This window comes from Marmota flaviventris, chromosome 1, assembly GCF_047511675.1.
Source record: "Marmota flaviventris isolate mMarFla1 chromosome 1, mMarFla1.hap1, whole genome shotgun sequence".
Classification (NCBI taxonomy): domain Eukaryota; kingdom Metazoa; phylum Chordata; class Mammalia; order Rodentia; family Sciuridae; genus Marmota; species Marmota flaviventris.
Genome location: NC_092498.1, coordinates 81,341,382 through 81,359,721, shown reverse-complemented (window position 1 = coordinate 81,359,721; position 18,340 = coordinate 81,341,382). Strand labels below are relative to the sequence as shown.

Below are 18,340 nucleotides of genomic sequence, written 5' to 3'. Positions count from 1 at the left end.
TATTTTTCAAACTGCTGGTCTTTTCTTTGGAAAGTAAGGAAATATAATAACATGTAATGACAACTTAATGAAATAGAAAATATTGCATTACAGATAGTAGAAGCAGATAGTCTATAGCGAAACTTTGTTTTGAATATGTAGATAATACATGTGAACTTTATCTAATATAAAATATTTCTATGGTAAATTCCTGTCAGAAATGTTTGAAAGATGCTCTCCTAGGTGCAATAGTGTCCCCTTTTCTCTTTAACTCTGCAAAAGACAGTTACAAACTGTTAGCACAGGACAGAGTTGATAATGAATATGGCAATTCATAAGAATCTCTCAGACCTGGGTAGCTGACTGTCAAAACCAGGCTCCTGACTGTACTATTCATACATCCCAGAAAACATTAAACCCTGAAGACTTCCCTAATATTGCTGTGCATCTGAACACGAAGTCACATAACTGTAGTGAGAAGGGAGAAGGTAGATGACAATCTTAATATGCACAGTTTACTTGAAATGAGAATGCAGTTTCCCAGGCACTAAGCACATTGCCTATATCATCTCACTGAATCTTACAGCAATCTATCAGCATCCTAACCTTATAGATGAGGAAACTGAGTCATAGATGTATTACCACATTGCAGTGGGGGAGGGGGAATTCAAAGAGCCTCGTTGCTGGGAGCCATTAGCCAAGTAGGTATGACAATTTCCTTGCCAGCGTACCCCATGTTGCAGTGACATTGCATGTAGGTGACCTTGCTCAAGGACCAGGGCGGATTAGGGTGTTCCCGGTTTAGGATAATTGGGTTTAGGGCGTTCCAGGTTTAAGATTATTCCTGCTGGGAATAGGGCGTATCATGCTGCCCGAGTTCCCCTTGAGTTCTCACGGGGTTCAGAGTATTTTTTGGGAGACAGAAGCCCAGTGGGAGTGGATTTGGGCAGAGAACGTGGATTTCCCCAGAACGTGATTGTAGACGGCTGGTGTGAGTTCAGGAATAAAGAGTTGCTGTTTGAATCTACAAGCTGTGTGGTGGCTCGTGATTGTGTGCCCAGCCAGACTGCGGCACCTCGTCTAACTTCAGAGCCTAAGTCTTACCAATCATATCTCATGTTACCTGTCCCAGCCTTCACAAGGCTCAGCTATCACCTACAACTCTGAAGGACTGCAGTTAAGCAAGAAGCAGTGCAAAGATTTGAAATCAAATGCAAAAGAAAGCTTGCTTAAAAAAATATAAAATTTATGAATCAGGAGAGACAACCACTTCATAAGATTTTATCTACTTCCTCCCCATCCCCCAGCTTTATTGAAGAATGGCTGACAAAATTGCATGTTTTTTAATGTGTACAGGGTAGTATTCTGATATATGTATACATTGTGGAATTACCACAATCAAGCTGATTGAAACATTCACCACCTCACATAGTTAGTTTTGGGGGGAGGGGATTAGGTTGGTGTGAATACTCGACATCTGCTCTTAGTAAATTTAAGTATACAATATATCATCATTAGCTATAGTTGCCCATGTTGCATATGAGGTCTTCAGAATGTATTTGTCTTATAAATGAAAGTTTGAACCCTTTGACTAGTATCTCCCCTTTCCTGTGGTAGCCCCTGGTAACCATAACTATGTCACTATGTGTTTGACTTTTTTTTTTTATTCCACATAAGTGAGATTATGCAGTATTTTTGTTTCTCTGTCTTCCTTATTTCATTAAACACAATGTTCTTCAGATTCATCCATGTTATTGCAAATGACAGGATTTCCTTCTTTTAGATTGAATAGAATTCCATGGTGTGTGAAAACACACACACACACACAATGCTTTCTTTTTTCATCTATCAACACATATCTATGCTGTCTCCATATCTTCACTATTTTGAATATCATTGCAATATACATAGGAGTACAGATATTTTGTCAAAATCATTATTTTATTTCCTTTGAACATATACCCAGAAGTGAGATTGCTAGATTATAGAGCAACTCTATCTTTAATTTTTTGAGGAACCTCTTTACTGTTTTCCATGGTGGCCATACAATATTTATATTCTCACCAAAAAAGAAAATGCAAGATCTATGCACTGATGAAAGAAATGGAAAAAAGATACAAATAAATGGAAGGATACCCCATGTCCATAGATTGAAATAATTTTTTCTTTTTTGTACCAGGCCTTGAGCCCAGGGGCCCCAGCCATTAAGCCACATCTCCAGCCCTTTTTCATTTTGAGACAGGGTCTCACAAAGTTGCTTAGGACCTTGCTAAGTTGCTGAGGCTGGCTTTGAACTTGCAATCCTCCTGCCTCAGTCTCCCAAGCTGCTGGGATTTACGTTTTCAAAAGGCCCACACTATCTAAGGAATCTATAAATTCAATGCAATCTATATCAAAATTCCAACGACATTTTTCATGAAGAAAAAAAAATCTTAAAATGTGTATGAAACCAAAATAGACCTTAAGTAGTTAAAACAATCAAATGAAAAAGAACAAAGCTGGAGACCTATTTCCTGATTTTGAATCATATTACAAAACTATAATAATAAAAACACTGTGGCATGAGCATTAAAATATACTGGCCAATGGAACAGAGTCCAAACATAATTTTTCAACTAATTTTCAAGATAGGCACAAAAAATACACAATGGGGAAAGGACAGTTTTAGTTTTTTCAATAAATGTGACAAGGAAAACTGGATGTCCATATTAAAAAAAAAATCACATTCAATGCAAAATAGAGCAAAGATGTAAATGTAAGACCTAAAACTATAAAACTCATAAAAGAAAACATGGGAAAAAGCTTCTGCCCATTGCAATGCTTTTATTGGGACTTGACACCAAAAGCACATTCAATAAAAGCAAACAACAAAAACCAACCCAAAGGGACTCCAGCAAGCTTAAAAAACAACAACAAAAAAACTTCTGCATACACAGGAAACAATAAAATAATGAAAAGGCAACATACAGAAGAAATATTTTCCAATCATGTATCTGAAAAATGGTTAATGACCTGAAATAGCAACCCATACAACTAAAAAATAAAACCACCTCATTTAAAATGAGCAAAACACCCAAATAGACACTCCAAAGGTGCATACAAACTGACCAATGTTGACATGAACCAACATTAAACATCATTAATCATCAGGGAAATAAGAACCGAAACCACAATGAGATGTCATCTCACACCCATTAGCATGGCATTATCAAAAAGTAAAAAATGAGTATTAGTAAGGATGTTTATATTATTACTAATAATATGATTATAATAATATAACAAAGTTATATTATTAACAATTACTTTATTATAATTTTTTAAATAGTCACATTTTAACAAAGATGTGATCATTTTTTCACATGTGATGTGTTCAGTGTTCATCATCCCCAAGCTTTTAAATTCCATGCAGGCAAGGACACTGTTGTATTCAGTGCTTTATCCCCAGAGTCACTTAAGAGTTAGCTGGCAGAGGTTTGCCTTAAGTGGACAAATGAATGTATCATACTAGACCATGCACACATAAGTTTCTGAATGAAATTATATACGTGTTGGTTAGCAAATAGGTGTTTTGGAGAAGGATATTTTCTTTTCTGGGTCAAGATATCCAGTCTTCATTGTCTCAAATCTTACACCACCACCAGTATTTGGTGATGGACTTAACAGTAAAAGTACTCTTTATGCCTTAAGAACATTTATAATTTCAAGCGCCTTCAGTCAACATTGTCTTGGCTGAGACTCCCAACAACCTGTGATTTCCACATTATTGATTCATTTTCCACAGAAGTTCAGTCAAATGAAAGATGATTAAAAATACAGCTTGTCACCATTATGTGCACAGCATCATATGTTGGAGATCTTATGCTGTCTCTCAAGATTAAGACTTTCCTGATGATACTGTTTCATGTGAAATAAAATTCTATAGTCATACCAAATAAATAGTAGTTATAAAATGAATATTATTGGGGCAGTAGCATCAGGTAGCAATTACTATATGGTCACACTATAATCACATACAAGTTTATGGTCTGTGACATAGAAACCAGTCCTTGGCAGCTTTTTAAAATATATACCCTATCTTGCAATTAGTACTTATTCTTGCCATTGGTCACAGCATTGCTGATTTTCTACTGGATCCAGGCTGCTTGCCTCCAGTTCACTACCTTTAGTCTCTGGAACTTGATTTGTCTATTTTAAAATTGCATCTTCGCTCTAACTAGGATGTTAGCATAGCAAAAACCTGGGGCTATAAAGCAGTGAAACTGAGTACAATCCACAAGGCCCTCCATGACCCTGCACTGCTCTTTCCCCATCGTATCTCACTCCTCCCACACTGGGCTTATCTTTGTTGCTCATCATGACTGCTTCAAGGTCACAGGAAGGGCTTCATCTGCCTGGAGTCCTATTCCCTGTGATCTTTGTATGTTGGCTTCCTCTCAACATTGAAGTCTTAGTTCAAATGTACCTCTTCAGATTGGCTTTCCCTGGCATACTATTTCCTACACCCTACTGGCCATTCATTCAAACCTATTTATTTTCCTTATGGTGCTTATGAGTGTCTTATGTAGCTCCTGTTGATTACCTCCCCACTTTAACTCTAAAGGATGGAGGCCCTCATGTGTCCTGTTCTGTACCCTGCCTGGCACCATAGCTAGCATAAGGAATGTGCTCATCACATAATCACTGCATGAGGGAGTAAAGGAAGAAAGGAGTAAACGAAGGACAGTGACAATGCACACCAGAACAAGAGTTTGTTCTCTCATCTACAAGATGACACATGTGGTTACTGTCTCCAACAAGGAGCACAGACACATAATTATAATTGTTTGATGAAACAAACACAAAGGACTTAGATAGCATGCAGAGTACAGAAACAGGGCTTTGTCTAATCTAGGGCGTGGAAAGGCATTTTGGAGGAAAGAGTATTTAAGCTGAGACTGAAAGACTGAGCAGGATTTTAGTTGTGAAGAATTCAGGAGTTGACTACCCAGGGGAGCAGTGTTAAGCCACTGAAGCAGCCTGTGGGAAGGTTCAGAACAGAGCAGGTGGCCCTGTGAGGGAGATGTAGGTACAGAATGGCAGGAAGAGGAGCAGAGAGAACAGGTGCATGAGGATGCTGAAGGGGAAAGCAAGGGCCAGAACAGGCAGTACTTGGTCACCTCACACAGGTTGATGGTGTTGATGGTGTTGAAGGAGTCTGAAGGAGGGTGATGATTAGATTGCATTTTAAAAGATTTCTCTGGAAGGGAAATGAATCGGAAGGAAACAAGACTAGAGGGAGAAAGCCCAGAGGAGGATGCTACAGCCCCCCAGGTCAGAGGAGGGCTGCTTGGAATAGGATATCAATGCAGCAGTTTGAGAAAACAGGGGAATCAGACATCTCTGGGGCAACTGAAGATAGCTGTGGTTGACTTGGACAGTAGGTGAAAGAAGAGTCAAACCAGCTCCTAGTGTCGCAACTGGAGAAGAACATTCATGTCATTTTCTGAAACTTGGAACACTGGAGAGCAGATTTAAGAAGAAGAGTTCAGCTATTTTGATGTGTGTTGTGAGTACCCTGTGAGAATTCCAATACAAATCCAATATGCTTTTGACTGTGCTTCAGGAGAGACAGCTGAGCTGGAACTCAAAGTCACCAGCAATTTGACAAAGAAAACAGAGCATCCCGAGCAGTGGGTGAGATTAGCCAGGGATGTGTAATGTGGTGAAAAGAAAAAAGGACCCAAGACAGAGTCATAAGAAACAGAAACATTTCAGGGATCAGAGGAGGAGCCAGGAAAATTGAAGAATAGTCCAAATGTTCTAAGTAAAAATTGGAATTCAAATAATCTTGAATATAAGTGAGGAGAGTATTTGAAGGAGGAGGGAGTGTTTTCTAACATTAAGAACTCAGAAATAGATGGAATCTACTGGTAGAAATGGGCTGTGGAGAGTCTAGGAGCAAAGGGAAAGAACAAGCACTGTTGGTTGGTCCGCTGCACCCTGGATTCCACCTCTATAGATCCATAGATCCACAGAACCACGAATAGAAAATATTTGGGAGAAAAACCCTTAATCCATACCAAACATGCATAGAACTTTTACTTCTCCTTACTCCCTAAACAATTAAGTATATCAATTATTGAGCATTGCATTAAGTATTATACATAATGAGGTAGTGATATAATGTAATCAGGAGGATATGCATAGGATATGGACAAACACTACACCATTTCATATAAATGACTTGAGCATCATGGGTTTGCATATTTATAGGGATCTTGGAATGAATCCCCCCAAGGATAACAAGGGAAAACTGTAGTGACACTAGCTCAACAAAACTTTAGTGAAGATACAGGTTACAGAGCTAGGGCAGGAAATGGAAGGTGATGTGGTATTAAGGAACCATCTTTGTTTTTATGTAACGGGAGAGATCTAGGCATATGTAATAACAGGAATAAGCCAGAGTGAGAAACTGAAGACAGAAATAGAAAAGGAAGTCAGGACAATCCTGAGAGAAACCAGAACACTGGTAGAGAAGAGGCTCTGGACAATGTGGGTGTCACCCTCCCCTCCTAATAGAGGTCAGTACAAAGCAAGGGACAGAAGCTCAAATGCCACTGATCTAGTTCCACTCTGATGATATCAGCAGATAAGAGCTAACATTTATTAAGTGCTTCTGGATGCATTATGTGTACACATGTGTATTGCATGTACATATTCTAATTTAAGTATCATAACCCTCAGATGAAGTACATATCCAATTTTATACATGAGAATATGAGAGAATTTGCTCAAAATCACATAGCCAGAATTTAGTACAATCTCCTAAGCTTTGACTGTATATTTTCAAATACTTAACCCTCCCATAAACATAGTATCACAGGGTACCTTGGCAGGCAAGAGTAAGATTCCAATGGTTGTAGCGGGTGGAGGGAAGTAACTTGGTATTCTTCACCTATGAATTTTCTTTTTTAGTAAACATAAAAGTGTTGAAGAAAACGATGTGAATCCTGGGCACCACTCAGTTCAGATGGCATGCATTTCTAGAGGACCGTAGTCTCCCCCAAAGAGGACCAGCTGGCCTAGTGGGCTGATGGTAGCTTCTCCATGAAGAACGGTGTCAGGAACTCATGGTCATAACTCGTGGTTCCTGATCATTGATTCTGTCCTGACCTAGGTCCTGTGGCAGTCTGGTATACAGAGGCCACATGTGTGAACTTAAGAAGCTGTGTCCCCAAGGACTATAGGTTTAAATAGGGCAAAATGGCAAGTTCTTCTTTGCAATAGAAGCACTGAAGTTTTACCAGCCTCAGCCATGGCAGATGCCCTAATTTGGGGACAATTAGGACATGGTGGAAAAAAAAAAAAAAAACTGGAAAAGGCTATTCTGTAGGAATGTTAAGATCTGGAGCTCAGCAAATCAAAATACAACTTAAAATATAGCTGTGATAGCACTTTAGGAACCAGCTATCAGAACTCTTGACCCCTTTCCCACTGGACCTAACACTCAAGTTCTTGTTTCATAACAATAGCAATAAGGATCCTGAAATCCAGCAATGGGTCACCTTAAGCAGTATCTGAAACAATGATTTTCCTTTCCACCAGCCAAAGCAAACAATATTGTTAAAGGACCAAGTCCTGCCTTCTGAAATCATCAGAGGCATTCTCAATTTGTTGCCTTCCTTTCCAAGGTTCATTTCCTACTTTTCTAAGTGTATTGCCAAAACCACTAGCACAATATTGAGCAGAGAGTGTAGGAGACAAGTGAACATAATTACTTCATGTTTGACACTAATGGAAATGATTTTAAAGTTTCACCATTAAGTATGATTTTCTCTGCAGGTTTCTGGTAGATATTTTTCATCAAGTTATAAAGGTTCTTTCAAATGCTTATATTAGAAAAGAAAAAAGGTGTAAAGGCAATAACCTAAGCTCCCACCTGAAGAAATTTGAAAAAGAGGAACAAATTAAACTCATAGAACAAAAACAAAAAGTAACCAAAATAAAAATGCAAATGAGTGAATTATTAAACAAACAATAGAAAGTCAACAAAGTCAAATGTTAGTTTCTTGACAACAAAGTTGATAAACACCTAAAAAGTCTAATGGGAAAAAACAGAAAACATAAATTATCAATACCAGGAATGAAAGTGGGACATCAGGCCAGAACTTAGATATTCTATGGACAATATTGAAACAATACAACAAACTGTGAAAATAAATTGGAGAACAGATCAAGGTTAGACAAATACTTTCTGTGTAGGGCAGACAGTAACCATTTCTGATTCTCTGGGCCATGTGGTCTCTGTCACGACTCCTCTATTTTGCCATTATAGTGTGAAAGCAGCCACAGACAATAGGCACCGGATGATTCAGCCAGGGCCCCGACTCTAACAAAATGGGGAAATACTTTGAAAAGTAAAAATTTCCAAAACTGACACAAGAAAAACAGCAGCCCCCAAAGCTAAACAGCTGTGTGTGTATAAAAGAAATAAATTTATAACAAAAAATATTCCAAAAATGCCAGGCCCAGATATCAGAGAGGTTTGCCATAAACTGTCACAAAACAGAAGAAAATGCAACCCTCGGCAGCTCCCTCTGAGAATACCCTGATCCCAAACTTAGAAGGTATCACAGGGGAAGGAATTACAGACCAATGACTGATAATGAAGGCAAAAATCATTAACAATCTGTTAGCAAACAGAGTCCAGGAAAGACATAAAGATATGGATATAAAGGATCACATTGAGTTCATTATTCAGGAGTGCAAAGTTGACTTAACTTTCAAAACTTCACAGTTAATACAAACCACAGGGCCATCTCAACAGATTTGACAAGGCTCAAGGTGTCTTCAAGATAAAAACTCTCTCTAGTAATAGGAAGCATTTTCCTTTATTCGATAAAGGATGTCTGTAAAGACATATAACATCAGGCATAATAGCGAAACATTCAGTTGATATGATGTACTGATATGATGTAAGGTACTCTTACTACATCTGTTCAACATTGTACTGAGTCCTGACTCAAAAATTTAAGAAAAGGAAATAAAGAGCAAATAAAACAATGAAAAAGTAAAAATTTCATTGCTTACAAATGATGTATTATGTATGTAGTAAGTCCTATGGAATTTACGCGGGCGTGTACTCGTGCGCATACACACACACACACTTAAAACTACTAAATGAAGAACACAAACTTGGCAAAGTCCCAAGACTTTGTAAATATTTAAAAGGCAATATATTTCTATTACCAGCCACAATCACTGGAAAATAAATTTAAAACTTAATTAGTATATAAAACAGAATCAAACATCACATATTTAAATATATATATACTGAGAAAAGTACAAAAATTCTACATTGAAAACCATAGAAAACATTGCTGAGAGAAATTAGAAATGTCCTATTAGAACAATAAACCATTAATATAGAGATGCTCATTCCCCCAAGATTTATATTTAGATCCAATGCCATCCCAGTCAAAATTTTTTAAATTAATTTTAAATTTATATTTGACAGTGGAATGCATTGTAATTCTTATTATACATATAGGGCACAATTTTTCATGTCTCTGGTTGTATACAAAGTATATTCACACCAATTCGTGTCTTCATACATGTACTTTGCATAATAATGTCCATCACATTCCACCATCATTTCTTTTTTTTTTTTTTTAATTTTTATTGTTGGTTGTTCAAAACATTACATAGTTCTTGACATATCATATTTCACACTTTGATTCAAGTGGGTTATGAACTCCCATTTTCCACCATCATTTCTAATCCCATGCCCCCTCAATTCCCCTCCCATCCCCCCAGTCAAAATTTAATTAGACTGTGACGAGGATACAGTTCAGTGCTAGAGCACTTGCTTGTGAGACCATGGGTTGGATCCCTAGCACTGGAAAAAAAGTTTAATAAGGCCTCCAAAAATAGATTTTAAAAATAAATGTCATGATAGTAAAATTTATACTGAAAACAACTTAAGAATATTCCAAACAATTGTTGGTGTGGGGGAACCAAGTTGGAGGATATAACATGATTTCAAGATTTACTACAATGTTATAATAATTAAGACTATGGATTTGACATATATACAAAAAAAATAAATCAATGGAACAAGAGAGTCTAGAAATAGATCCACTTATGTACAGTCAATTGACTTTTGACCAAGATGCCAAGTTAAGTCAATGGAAAAAGAAAAAATGTATAAATCACAGTTCTAAATGAAAAATCTAGAACAATAAAGCAACTTGTGAGAAATAGGATATCTTCATGGCTTTTAGATAGGCATGACTCTCATACACATCAACGAAAATTTTGGTACATCAAATTATAACTTTCTGCTTATTAAACACCATTAAGAAAATGAGAAGTCTACTTATTTTCTGACAAAAGATTTATATCTAAAATAAATTCTCAAATCAACAATAAAGAGGTAAAATACCCAATTTTTAAAAAACGGAGCAAAAGATCTTCATGACAAAAGATTGATTAATACATGAGAAATAATCCAATAGCTTTAGCTATTAGAGAATTGCAAATGAAAATGCACTGAGATATTATTTTATAGCCATTGGGAAGACTGCAATTATAAAAAATAACACCTAACACAGCCAAGTATGAAGTTTATAGAATTCTGTTAAACTTTTGATGGGAATGCAATAATGGAAAACTGGTTGTGTCTTAGATGGTTAAATACAAACCTTCTCTATTACCAAGCAATTTCACTTTTAGGTATTTACCCAGACAAAATGAAAACATAATACCCACAAAAAGACTATTTTCAATATGGCATTATGTAAAAATGTGGATGTGTAGCCGATGTGATTCTGCAATCTGTATTTGGGGTAAAAATGGGAGTTCATAACCTAATGTATGAAATATGATATGTCAAGAGCTTTGTAATGTTTTGAACAACCAATAAAAAAAAAAAAGACTATTTTCAAGAATGTTTAAAGCAGCCTTATACCTCACACTGGAAATCAAGAAGTCAAATAATAAAATGGATAAAAAAGGTAGTATATTGATACATTGAAATACTACCTAACAGTTAAAAAAGGATGCATAGCAAATGCATCAACAAGGTAGATGAATCTCAAAAATATGTTTGTAAATAAGTGTGAAGGGTCTAAGAGTCACCATGAAAACTAATCTGCTAGTTTACTGCTGTTTCATGGGTGCTGGCAGAAGATAGAGAGACTCCTGGGTCAGAGATAAGGGACAGTTTATTACTCACAGCAATAGCCCAAGTCACCTTGGAGCATCTGTATTTGTACTAGTTCTCTAAGTTCAAACTTTCAAAGGCTACTCAGAAAGAGTCATTACATGCTATGTGAATTGTACTACAAAAGAAAACATTCTGAGTTTAGGAAGCCCAAATCTTTTATAAAAGATAGTAAGCTTGCCTGACCTTTGCTCTAGAAAGAGATATTTTTATTATACTAGAGAATAAGACAACCTGCCTTTTGTTTCTGGAATGACTCAATATTGATCTTCTGGACTGTATATTTCAGAATGTTCACCTGAAAATACAGTCCAGAACATCCTGAAATATATAGTCCAGAACAAAAGGCAGTCAGTACTTTTAATCATAAGCTATACAGAAACATGAGATCCATGAGTACTGTCTACCAACAGCGCGTTAAGTGAAAAATCCAGACAACAAAGATGATATGCCAATTTACAAGATAAACCAAAAGAATTTTCTTTTGTATTATATTATTGTGTGGGTTTTGAATTGTATCTTTGTCTGGTTTTTGTATCAAGTTTATTTGAACTTTATAAAAGGAATAGAAAATCTTTCCATCTTCATTTATGCTCCCAAACAGTTGATTTAACATGATATTCATCTGTTATTTTAAATGTCTAATAAAACCCACCAAAACAGCGCTGTATTGCAGGAGAAGGTGGGGGATGGTAGAGTGCACATATTTGATTATAGTACCTTGATTACAATTTGTTATGGAGTGGTTAAGAGTTGTTCCCCAAACTCTCCTGTGTTAATGTAGAATAGTTAGAGCTAAAGTGATTGGATTATGAAAGACGTGATCTAATCAGTCTCCTAGTTTGAACGGACTGACTGGGAAACTGTACTGTGTGAGGTGTACTACAAAAGAAAAATTCTGAGTGGGGCATGGTTGGAGGAGGGGGTTACTGAGGGAGTACCCTGAAAGAATTACATCTTTCCTGTGGTTTCTTCCCCTACCATGAGCCTAGTAATTTTCCTCCACTGGGACCTTCTGCACAACATATTGCTACACTTTGGCCCTGGAGCAATGAGATGGTCATCTATGGACTGAGATCTCTGAAGCCGAGCCCTGCTCTAAGCTATTCTTGTCGGGTAATTTGGTTACAGTGACAACACACTGACTAAAACACAATTTTAAGTATTTCTGTGGGTGTCTACTTGGATCTTCTACCACATTTGAATCAACTCAGCAAAAAAGTGTTCACAGAAACTCACCCATTTAGATTTAAAAAAAATAATAAACCCAGGGGTACTCCTTATAACTCAGGGGTACTGAGCTACACTGTCCTTTCCCTGCCATTTTTTATTTCAAATTTTGAGGCAGAGTCTCACTAGGTTGTCCAGTCTGGTCTCAAACTTGCAATCTTTAGCATCCCAAGTAGCTGGCACCAAAGGAGTATACCACCATACTCCATTTATTTAGATTTTTAATTTATTTATTAGCAAAATGATACCACAAAGTTACCTTGTCACTTTATAGTCTCTACTCAAAGGGATGTTTCCGTTCCTTACCCATTGCATATTTTCTTATTTTTCCCTCTGAATTGAAAAAATTGATATTATTGGCCTGTTCAAAGAACAGTGTTAATGAATCAGATTGGAATCATATGGCACACAAGTAACAAATCGTCTTTTTCTCTTACCTCCATCTGTCATGGTGTGGATCTTGAGTTACTACAGGATCTACTCTACACTTTTTTCCTCTAGAGAAAGGAGGTAAACTGTAAGCCATGAGCCAAACCTGGCCCACCATCTGGCTTTATAAATAAATTTTTGTTGGAACCCAGCTATACCCATTTGCTTACAAATTTACCTATAGCTTCTTTCTCACCATCACAACAGAAATGTTCAGTTGTGGGAAAGCAAACCATTTGCCATCTGCTTCTTCATGGGAGAAGTTGGCTAACCCCTGCTCTATAGTCAAGGCATAATCATGACAGAAGTCCTCTATACATGGCTCACTTTACAAATTATTTCACAGGATTTTTACTGGGGAAAAACACCTTTATTAGTATTAGTTGAGGTGTGGTGGGAGTGGAAGAGGTTCCAACTGCCTATGTCTTCTACATTCAATCCAATCACTGACCATAGACTTTTTTTTATATTTGTTGAATCTCAGTTTATAATTTCTCTGGAATTTCACTGGGTTAAAATGGATGTGTCATTCCCTATTTGACTAGAACTTCCTCATCTTTGAATGACTGCACTGATTTTGTTCCCTCTTAGTTACCCATCAGTTCAATTTCATCTGTTGTTAAATTCCTGGTATCTTTCACATTATCTGGTCCAGTACTTCCAGGAACAACATGAATATATTTTTCATATCTTGCCATTCCATGTGCAGTCATCTCTTGGTGTCCAGAAGGACTTGGTTTCAGGATTGCCTCCCCACCACCACCAGATACCAAAATCTGTAGATGTACAAGTCCCTTATTAAAAAAAAAAAAAAAAAGGCATAGTCTCTGGGTATAACCCATGTACCTTCTCCCTGTACTTTAACATATAGATTACTTATAGTATCTAATACAACATAAATGCTATATAGATAGTTATACTATATTTTTAGGAAATAATGACAAGAAAAAAGTTTTTACAATTTTAATACAATTAAAAAAAAAAACATTTTCTATCTGCAATGGGAAACCTGATGATATCAACTTAATTTTGGATGAGAAAAGAAGTAAAACACATGTGCTTTCCTCAACTTATTATGGGTCCCTGTAGATTATAAAGCATGAAACTATCAGATCCCACTTTTATATGAAGGCAAAAAGACAAAAACAAAACAAAAAACTTGTGTCCGGTATATAGTGGGTAACTTCAGGATTGACAGGTTCTCCAAGTCAGTTAATAAGGGTTAGGACAAAATAAAGATAAATTACAAATTTTGTATACAATCTGGTTTTAAACAATTTCTCAGCATCCGAGAGTGAGGCCAAAATTGACTTTAAGCAACAAAATAAGATTTCTTTCCTAAACACAGTAATTTTGAATCTTTGTGTGTAGGGGGAAGATGGACCGTTAATGAGAAAAGTTTTATGTTGTTGATTATGAATCTCATTAAAGGTCTCTGGGTAATTTCTCAGCATACTATAGTTGATAATTTTTTAAAGTACAAAATGTAATTGTACTCTCAATTTCTCACATATTTCAATAATGAAGGAGAAGAAATACTTTCTTACCAGGTCAAAAGCCTTTAAAACACATTTTTCCCCCCAAGGAAAATTCAAATCTGAGAATTTTCAAAAACAAAGCAGGTATATACACTCCAAAATGCAGAATTTTGCATTTAATCCCAATATCATCATACATACGGTCATAAAAGACCTCAGGGAAATAGAATTTAAAATAATTATCTTAGATAATTATACTTTTTAAGAAAAGGTAAAAAAATACTTGTTTAGGTAGATCACCAATTATAGCCAAATCTGATCTCTAGTTGAATAAGTTAAAGCTCCTGGAATGTGAATTGCCTAAGGAGGAAGAACAGCAGGAGCAGCTGCCCATCGTTACCAAAGGGGAAGCAAAGAGGCAACATGAAAGCTTGAAATACATACGTTAGTGCTTTGAAAAGCAATAAAATCCTTTACAACACTCAAAATCTCAAGTCTATGTCATGTGAAGCTGAGGTGTTCCAAAAGGACCCTGCAAATGGGATCAGGAAGTCCTAAACGGAGTAACCACAAAATTAATCCAGAACCTATAAGAGATCTTCAATAAATGAGGGGAAAAACACACCAGAGGACATTGTTGCAACTCAGTAGAGACAGGAAAAGCAAACTTTGATAAACTTTTAATAAATAATCACAGAGCCCAAAGTGATAATGCATGTCTATAATCCCAGTGACTCAGGAGGCTGAGGCAGGACGATCACATGTTTGAGAGCAGCCTGGGCAACATAGCAAAACTCTATCTTGAAATTAAAAAGATAAAGGGCTAGAATGTGCTTTAGTGCCCCTGGGTTCAATTCCCAGTATCAAAAACCAGTCTCAAGAGAACTAGTATTGGTAGAACAATCTAAATAAAAGTATCGAACATCTCTGAAATAACTAATGAAAGACTGAAAACCACAGTAGAAAGACTGGTATTCATAAAACTGATTTTTAAAAACCCAAAAGAACTTTGGGAGGTTGAGATGCAATTACTGAAATTAAACTAGTGAAATAAGTAAGGTGAAGTATCTATAAGGAAATCCTTGTACACCACTGGTGAGACTATATCTTTATACTACCATTATTGAAAACAGTATGGCAATTATTCAGAAAAGTAAAAATGGAACTACCATAGCATCCAGAAAACTCAATCCTGGGGATACATTCAAAAGAACTGAAATCAGTATGTCAAAGAGATATCTGCAGTCCTAAGTTCATGGCAACACTATACATAATAGTCAAGACATATAATCAACTTCCATGTCCATGAATAGATGAGCGAATTTATTTTTTTAAAAAAATGGGGGTAAATACATGCAATGGAATACTATTCAGTTTTTAAAAAGAAGGAAATCCTGGATCTGCAGTAACAGTGAGAAACCTAGGACACATTATGTTAAGTGAAATAAACAAGGCATAAAAAGAAACACTACATGAGCTTACTTATAAATGGAGCATGACAAAGTGGAACTGGTATTTAAACAAAGTGAAATGGTGGGTACCAGAGGCAGGGGTTAGGGGGGTGGGGGTGGGATTGGAAAAGTGTTAGTCAAATGATACAAAACTCCAGTTGGATAGAAGGAGCAAGTTCAAGAGATCTATTGTATATTATTGGTGACTACAGTTAATAACAAAATATTATATATTTGAAAATTGTTAAGACTTTAAATGCTTTCACCACAAAAATTATTATGTGAAGTAATGTATATGCTAAATAGTTTGATTTAATCATTTCACAATGTATATCAAAACATCAAGTTATACACAATAAATAATTAAATTTTTTTTTTTTTTAGTTGTCAATGAACCTTTATTTTATTTATTGATATGTGGTGCTTAGAATCAAACTCTGTGCCTCACACATGCTAGGCAAGTGCTCTGCCACTGAGCTCAATGTTGGCCCAAATAAATAAAATTTTTATTTGCCAAATAAAATACATGAAATCTTTAAAGTAAAAAAACTTAAAGTGTTTAGGGGCAAAGATTACAGATTTCTGTTATTTCTTTTGAAATGAATGATATATATATATATGTAAGATGAATGGGTGGAGAGCTAAACAAACAGCAAATATATGAGAAATGAAACAAAATATTAATTATAGAATCTAGGTGGTAGGCATGCACATAATTGTTATTGTTTCAATTTTTCTATATGTTTGGAAATTTTATGGCCAATTATTGGGGGAATGTATCATTATGTATCATATTCACACACTGTCATTGTTGTTGCCAACAACTTCATAATATAACAAAAGCAATGGCTAACACATCATACTTAAATTTTGTCAAGTACTTTAAAATAGCATTTTACATATATTAACCAGTTTCATCTAACTAGTTATATATAATATATAATCCTGGTACTGTCACTATCCTTGCTTTACAGATGATGAAACATAGAGCAGATAGATAGCTTGTCCAAAGCCAAGTTAAACAGCTGGTAAGTAAGTGGTAGAAACTGAGATCTGAACCTATATAACCTGAGGTTTTTTTTTTTTCTTAATCATATGCTACATATGCTATGAAAGAGATTAGTAAACTCAGAAGCATATTTATAAAAAAATTTAGTAAAGTTGGGAGAAGATTTTAAAAATCACTTGGATTATAGCACAAAAAGGTAAAGAGTTGGGAAATTTAAAATACAGTTTAAGAGATGGAGGGGGCAGAATGAGAAGTTTCAATATATAATAAAATTCTAGATGAAGAAAATAGAGCAAATGGAGAGAAAGAATTATTCAAATCAGAACTGGAAGAAAATTTTTCTGAAGTTGAAGACAGACATATAAATGAAGATTCAGGTTCACCGAGTCTTTAGCATACTAAATTTGAAGGGGAAAAAACCCCTACAATAATGTATAGTATAATAAAATATCAGAACCACAAAAAGAACACCTAAAAGCAGCCATAACCAATAGACTAATTACAAAGGAAAAACAAATTTAACTGAAGCTTTTATAAAAATAAAACCCACAAGATAATGGAAAAATAGTTTTAAAGTTTGAAAAGAAAATAACTCTCAATTTAGAATTCTATACCTAGCAAAAATATCAAAAGTCAAAATAAAAAAGACAAAGAACCAGAAGGTTTCCAATGATAATCAACCATTCACTGCATGAACTGCTAAAAGGTCTACTATGGAGACGAATTAAATCCAGAAATAGGAAATGGGATGAAAATTAAATAAGTCATTGCTAAAAAACATTGGTAAATTTAAGTACAATTTAAAATAATGTCACAATTAATAGGGTTCAAAAAATAACATAAAATAATGGCAAGTAATTGTTAAAAAAGAGGAGATACTAGAGATCAGAATAAATGATTTTCATCTATGAACTTTAAATTGTCAAAACAATTTAAGAGCCTTGAGAGCACAAACATTATCCCTGGAACCACAGAATCGAGAGCCTGCCTAAGAATTGGACAATCAGAGGAAACCCAAAGAAAATAGAGGGAGGAAAAAATTGCTGGAATTTCCAGATAAATTAATACCATTTGGTTATTTTTAGTGTAAATTTGATGTATAATCATGATGAGAAAAAAGGCTGATAATATATTGAATGAAAACATTAATTAACCAAATAAAATATATGGCATGTAAAAGAAACGGATACTTTTCTATGCATACCTGCCAATATAGATATACATCTACTATATATGTATAATTATACTTATATATAAATAGTACAAATTGATACATATTTATGTAGAGATAGGCATCTATACACTCACACAAAGGTAGAATTAGTTAATAGAAGAAAAACTTTAAATGTTTATATGCCAAATGTTTTTTCTAGAAAGTGAATCTATATTTTGCTTTTAAAAAAATATTTTTCATTAATTTTATGAGCATATTTTCTTCTTTTGTATTTTTGCCAATAAACATATACTAAATCATGAAATTGAAAATAAAATTGATATAATCTATAAAATATCATTATTATTATTATAAGAAGCAAATATTCAAAAAAGCACAGAAATGACA

At 35.3% G+C, this 18,340-nt stretch overlaps 1 protein-coding gene across 1 annotated transcript in view; it reads right to left on the bottom strand.

Moving 5' to 3' along the window:
• Dnah11 (dynein axonemal heavy chain 11) overlaps positions 1 to 18,340 on the bottom strand; it is a 318,014-nt gene that overhangs the window by 204,603 nt on the left and 95,071 nt on the right. The gene's annotated exons all lie outside the window — the stretch shown is intronic.